A 6,879-nucleotide genomic window follows, 5' to 3' on the forward strand; every position below is an offset into this window, starting at 1 on the left:
CGTCCAGTCCTCCCGCTACGCTAAGCTATCTTTTCCCATCTCCTCTTCAGTTTGGGTACATGGAAACATGAGGGTCATTCATCTCTTCTTCTCGCTTGTACTTTACTCAAAATGGAAGGAAACGCTCTTTTAAAGTGATCCTGGTGAATGCTGGACACTTCTGTCCAGCATTCCAGGGGTTACACGTTTCCAGGAGGGTTTTCTTCTCCAAACTCCTGCCACATATAAACTGTAATGTGCAATATTAGATCATTTCCGCTAACAAAATAAATGACATCGTTGCGGGAAGCTGTCAATTAGTGAGTGATGATTATTGTGAAAAGTAACACAATTTGTGAAAAGGCGCTGCTCGCAAACTGCTTCTGTTAAATTAGGCCCCTTTCCTCAAGGTTGTATAGAATTGAGAGAGATTTACCATTTCTATGATGCGTTCCTCTCTAGCTTTATTCATGTAAAGTGTGCAAAAAACAGTGCAAACAACAGTGGCATGAGCTTTTTTTCCAAAGGCTGCATACACAAATCCAATGAAGCTCCCCTATATGCTGACATCTCATTAACAGAAGAAAGTGCTAAAATAAGGTTTTGTACTTCAAGGCAACACATTTTCAGCAGAAAATTTAATTTCCAACAAACTTTGTCACAAATTCTTACTGTGTGGAAACAGGAAACAAGGAATGGTCCTCGTTTTTTCTAGATTAAAGTCCACACAGTCTATCTTGTGGCGGCATTGACATCAGAGGAAGTTAAATCTATATTCCGACTAAGGAAATGAAAAGGAAACGTCTGCTCTAAAAATTTCATTTGAACGTCTTTCCATGCTTACTCTACATGTTGCATCCTTCATCCGTTTTCCCAACTATTCATAAAACCCATATCTACCAATTCAGACTCTGAATAATCCTGCAAATACATTACATCTCTCATACATTCTTGGTATTATTCACTTCTTGAACCAGACAAGCCTCGGCTTTGCAACACATTGCATACGTTTCAAACATTTTCAGGGACTTCCAAAGTAATCAAACCGGTTTCTACTTTTCCTATATTTGAACTATTTCTACAACTTAACCACTTTCTTATACAATTAATCTAGGGATACAGTGCAGCGTCCACTTTTCAGCATCCGTCTTGCCACTTCTACAGCAATAACAATCATCATTCTAATTACAATTATTACTATTACATCAATACTGTTTCCCCTACTTCTTGCTTTTGTTACCACGGCTGCAAACACTCCTCTTACTGTCTCTTACAACTACAGTTGTTGCCATTTGAGTTGCAAATGATATCGTGACTTAATTAAAGCAGGATTACCAGCCACAGCCAGCCGTGCTTTTACATCTACGAATACAACACCCCTCTGGTGTGAGGTGGCCTTACTGGGATCAGGGTGATTGATTCCTGAGTCAGATTCATGCAACAATCAAATCAGCCCTGAAGTTCAACCTTTTGTCACAGGAACATGCTTGCATCTCCTTTCCTCCTCTTCATTTAGTCCCCAGCTGATCCGCGGACTCAAAGTGTTGTTATTGACGTCTTTGATGTGTTAATTATACATTGGCGCAGAAGGCCGGGGTGACAGCAGACGTGAATCACTAAAGTGTCCGTTTCCCCTCCCTTCACTTCGGGGGGCCTTTCCTCCTCAGCCCTCATGCTGGAGTCACTTCTTCAGAAATGGCAGATTGGTCCCTTAATAGAAGTTGAGTGCGTCTGATGGGGGCCGGTTGTTAAAGTGACGCTCAAAAAAGACGGGGAGTTTTTTGGGGGGACTTCCAAGCAAGAGTGGGATGAGAATAACACCTGGCCATCCACGGTCAGCCTCAGGGAGACAAACACAGAAACCGTATCTGTGGAGGAGGAGGAGAGAGAAGTCGATTCCAACGACGCAGGGGTGACGAATCATTAAAACCCTCGCTCTGCATGTGCACTGCGAGAAACACGAGCGTCCATTCACAGGAAGTTCATTTTTTTTTCCCAGACGGAGCCGAAAGGGCAGACGACGTCAACGAGGCGGTGGGGCAGAGAAGAAGCTGCCCTCAACTGAACTTTGATGGAACGGACTGTCGGGTTTTGAACAAAGCGTCAGCCTTGATACCTCGAGACTTTTCGGTGCCATCAGATCCCCAACGTGTTCCTGATCGCAGCCTCTCTGACACAAAAATGCATTCATATGTTCATCTCAATCCAAACCCTTTTAAAATGTTAAAATAAAATGAATCTAGGCCATTTTCATTTTTCTAAATAGACGTTTTCTCTTTAATCCATTACAATTGTGAAATGATTAAGATAAAATAATGGTTTTTAATCCTGATGTACAACGTGTAAAGGTTTATTTTACCCATTGACCTGTTTAATTCAGCTTTGCATTCACCTCGACCAAGTCTCTGTCGCTATAATCAAACATATCAAAGGCAATCAAGGAAGTTAAGAAAAGTGCCTCTCGTCTTAGCACTTTCCATCTCAGCATGTACATCAGAAGGCATATTTTAATAAAGGGAGCTGACAATAATACCATACCTTATTCAGACTATAGTCAGTGACTGTTCCATACACAGCAGAGCCGCCAACATCGTCCTATAGGCCAGTTAGAGACCCCCTAAAGAGCAGACAAACGTTGTCCCTGCTGAGGCATCCATTTCTGTTTAGTCTTTTCAGGATAAGCATGGAAAATGTATTTCAATTTTGCAATTCAAACACAATTTACATTTGATCTCTAAAAAAGTCCGATATTTCAAAGTTCCCTGGTTGTAAACGTGGCTCAGATGTCGACCTTGAATTTTGAACTCCAAATTGCACTTCCTGTGATGTGAGATAAACAGCATTATGCTGCAGCTATGGCCTCCAGGTGAGTGCAGAACTGATGTATACAGTTGTCTAGTCCACACAAAATAAAATGATGATAATCTACTGTTTACATCTACATTACAAATGTTCAGAGAAAATATATTACCGAGTATAACTTTGTGTCCTCGTGATTTGTATTTGCATATAGGAACATTTGTAATGTGTTCCTCCTGGGCAATTGTGATCTAAAAAGCTAATTAGACTCTCTCGCCAATATGAATGAGCGATGGTATTTGAGCAGGAATCACTGAAGTTAAAGGTGACTCATATTATGAGTGCACTGCAATCTTCTGGTAATCACATACTGATGAATCATCACTCGAGTTCACAGCGTGCCGATCCTACTAATCACCTTGTAGAGTGGGTTTGTACGCATTAGTAACCACGGTGATGGGCTGAGATACCAGGAACAGACACTGGAAGACAAGACAAGACTCAATTTGCAGAGGGAATGTCCAATAGCAGAGTCGCCATTTAGCACGAGGGACAGCGAGGACGTGTGGTACCGGACGGTGGACAGGCGAGACAAGTGTGAAAGGGAAGGCGTGAGAGTCAAGAGGAAGAGGAAGAGGACCCTAGGAGAAAAAAAGCATTTTAAATTGTGAGACTAATGTGACTGTGCCGTCCACAGCTGTGCTTTGTCGTCTGTTACGTTTGTCAAATGGGGAAAATGACAAGTTCAACTCACTGGATGCAATAAAATATATTATAAAGCATCTTCTTGTAATAAATGCTAAATCATTCATAGTTCTCAGAGTAAAATGACGTAATATCCACTTCAGCAACATGTAGGTGCTGTGTCCTCTGAACGAGTGTATCCTCTCAAACATGAAGTTGGGTTTGTGGGTTTTTTAATAGTGTAACATGTTTCTCCGTATGCTGAAGCACGTGAGATGGAAAAGCTAAGGGTGCTCTGCACAGAGAGAAAAGAAACACGTTGTTTGGGGTTATTAACATTACTATAACTACTTACATTATTGGGTCTATACCCATATAAATGTTCTACGAGAAAGCACAAGGTTTCCTTTGCTTTATGCACAAAGGGAATGATTATTTATATCATTTTACTTATCAGTCTACGTATGCTACTCAAAGACAAGAAACAGGAATGTAAATTAAGACACCCTTAGTGTACTAACGGAATGAAATCCACACGTACCGAAGTACGTTTTGAAGGTTTATTACATAACTCATAAGATGGTGTTTGTTTATTATGGAATCTGCCGTTCGCTAGTAAATGTTTTAATATTATACAAATGTTAAGATGCACCAAGAAAAAGGCTTTGGTGTTAAAGTAGAAAGTTCAAAGACTTTATCTGCATTTGAAAATCCCTACGGATCAGAATGAAGTTGCCTTGAGCTTCGGACCATTAAACATCCTCAGAGTTGAACACATTCAACACAACACCATATATCAAAGGGTGATGTTTTTTTTTTCCTCTTTCTCTTTACTTATATGCATCAGCACTTGTTCCCCAGCTCCGTGTTCGACTTTGCGTGGCTCGCTGCCACTTTCTGAGCTGCACTTATGTGACGAGGGTAGTAAAGAGAATCGTGTTCAAGAAAGTTGTTTCTTCAAACAAATGCTCTGCCTCTGAGGGATTTCTGCCTGTGTCCTTGAGAGGCATCATGAAGTGCGCCTTGAAGACATTTTTAAACCTCCTCCTTCCCCTCTGCTGCTGCAGGGTGGGGGTCTCTCTCTCCCTCTCCCTCTCTCTCTCTCTCCACACTCCCATGGGTTTTATTGGCAGCGGTTCAGTCGTGGAGGACGCCAGCGTGGCTCTCGATGTCGCGCTTGATGAAGATGGATCAGCACATAAAATTAGGCGAAGCAGTCGTCTCGTCCATACGGTTAAAAAGACAACGTCTGCTGATAGTAGGAACATTGTCCGGTTGTCTGTGAGATTCATGTTGGGTTATTCATTCCTTTTATACCAAGGCTAAAGTTTTATGTCGAGCGGCATGCTTATAAAAAAATGTAGTGTACAAATCACAGCAGTCGCCGCACTAATGCTGCCCCAAAAATGATTAATGTGTGAATACTGTATATTTTATTATTCCAAAAGGCAAAAGGAGGTCCGGGATCTCCTGTTCCAAATCTGCAATCAACACATCTGGTCCTGATCTACAACACGACTGAAGCCGAGACCTGGCATCCAGACCTTCCCGCATCGTTAGCCACCACTCGTATGTTGCGCTTGCGTGTCAGCCTGACCGGAACCCTCCACCACATCGCTTCGCCAGTACCCACCTGCCTGCCCGTAGGGAATACCTTCCCCTTAGTAATTGTGTGTTCAATAAAGACTCACCTTTGTCGCCACCGACGTTGTGTAGTCTGCGTCCGGGTTCGAAAACCCGGAGAAGATCTGACAGTCTTTACCAGGTGTGGGATGAAGGTTCAAATGGTGTAACGGCACTGCGATTGATGTAGAAATGTCCAACACCCACGAGGGGCGAGAGATGAAGACAGAGAACCGCGGAGAGTTTAAACCACCCACAGTAAATTGATGTCGGCCTGTCAAAATGCCATGAATGGGAAAGGCAGGAAGTCGTCTCTTTCGATTGCGCCCTCGCAGCAAATGTCCCCTGAAGCGTTCTCCTTACCAAGCATTTGCACCGTGACCCCGTGTTGTTCTGCTTATTAGCACTTCATTTTGAGGGCTTCAAAATAGTCGATTCAGGCAGCTTTTATCTAATCAAATTGCCTAAAAAGAAGTTTCCTCCTGCCAGTGGGCGATGCTGAGGCGCAGGCCGTCAATAACGAGGCCCAGGGAATGTGGAGAATAGCATCCTTCCACCCACTGAGGCTCCGCGGGAACGCTGCTATTCTAGTGCAACAATCAACAGCTATTTTTAAAGACTGCAGCGCACACAGAGTGGGTCCAGGTCCTTGTGTAACCAGACAGTTGAGCTACACAGGGCAGAAGTTGCACGGTAAACAAATAAAGAGCCTGTCTGGACTGTAAACGCAAATCAAAGAAACACTTGTTTTCCCCCCTCAAAAGTGCATTTGTTGTCAGTGGAGGGGTTAGGACACGGCTCGGAGAGGGGAAGCAGCGCGCGCGGACTCGTGTGGCTGCATCAAGACAAACGTTGTGCATGTCGGCTCATGATTAGCATCGTTTGAGACTGATCTCATTCCCAGCATGTTGAAGAGCATCTGTGGCCATGGCAACCCACTCCCATACGGGTGAGTGGCGGCGAGGTCCGCCGTCTCTCCTCCTCCTCCTCCTCCTCCTCCTGGTCCTCCTGCGGCAGTCACCGTGATTTGTGGAGCAATTACCGCTCAGTCGGAGGAGGAGACGGAGCACTTCAGCCAGACCGGTCGGTGTCCCGCCTAATGCGACGGCGAGGGGCGAGTCTGGAGCAGGAAATCCGACCGCAACGCTGCGTGTCAGACGAGGCCCGGGAGGAGGCCCGAAGAGTTTGCGTCGTGTTCGCAGGCACGGTGTCGGGGAAAGAAGAAGGCCAAGGGGAGACGTGAGGAGAAAGTGAAGCTGGTTTACTGACTGCGGTTTCAAAATGGCGGCATAGCTTTGGAGAACGGCGCTTGGAGAAAACAAAAGCTAAATTGGAGTCGAAGCGTGCGTGGGGGGGGTAGCTCTCCATGCAACAAGATATCCTCCCAACCCTGGAAAGAGGTGTCAGTCAAAGTCGCTCCTGATAAATTTAACACAACCACAAGCTGTGTCCTAACCGGCTTCTTTATTTTCATGAGCGGTCCCAGCAGGGCGGTTGCGTAATGGGACAAGCTCATTAAAGCGATCAGTGTCAACCCGCAGACCGACAAGTTGGTGGGGGAACACTTGAAAGCAACGTGTGAAGGTCACGCTACAATGATAGACGGACTTTCGCGCCAGAGATGCTTGGCCTTCGGTCTTGTTTCTATTTTTCTTTTCTCCAAATAAAAACTCTGACCTTCTGCTTTTTTCAAATGAAATCCTCACGGCGTCTCCAAGGTTCCGTTTGGTTCAAACCAAGGATTTTTCCCCAACACGTTCTTTTAGCCTGTTGTCCAGTATCTTGACTTGACGG

At 44.5% G+C, this 6,879-nt stretch overlaps 1 long non-coding RNA gene across 1 annotated transcript in view; it reads left to right on the forward strand.

Annotated features, from left to right (window-relative positions):
• Positions 1 to 3,530, forward strand: part of LOC119198889 (uncharacterized) — a 185,061-nt gene extending 181,531 nt beyond the window's left edge. Inside the window, exon 3 of the long non-coding RNA XR_005114580.2 lies at positions 1,979 to 3,530. This is a non-coding gene — a long non-coding RNA (uncharacterized LOC119198889). The remainder of the gene's footprint in view (positions 1 to 1,978) is intronic.
• Positions 3,531 to 6,879: the final 3,349 nt, after the last annotated feature.

The sequence above is a fragment of the Pungitius pungitius genome, chromosome 19, assembly GCF_949316345.1.
Source record: "Pungitius pungitius chromosome 19, fPunPun2.1, whole genome shotgun sequence".
Classification (NCBI taxonomy): Eukaryota; Metazoa; Chordata; class Actinopteri; order Perciformes; family Gasterosteidae; genus Pungitius; species Pungitius pungitius.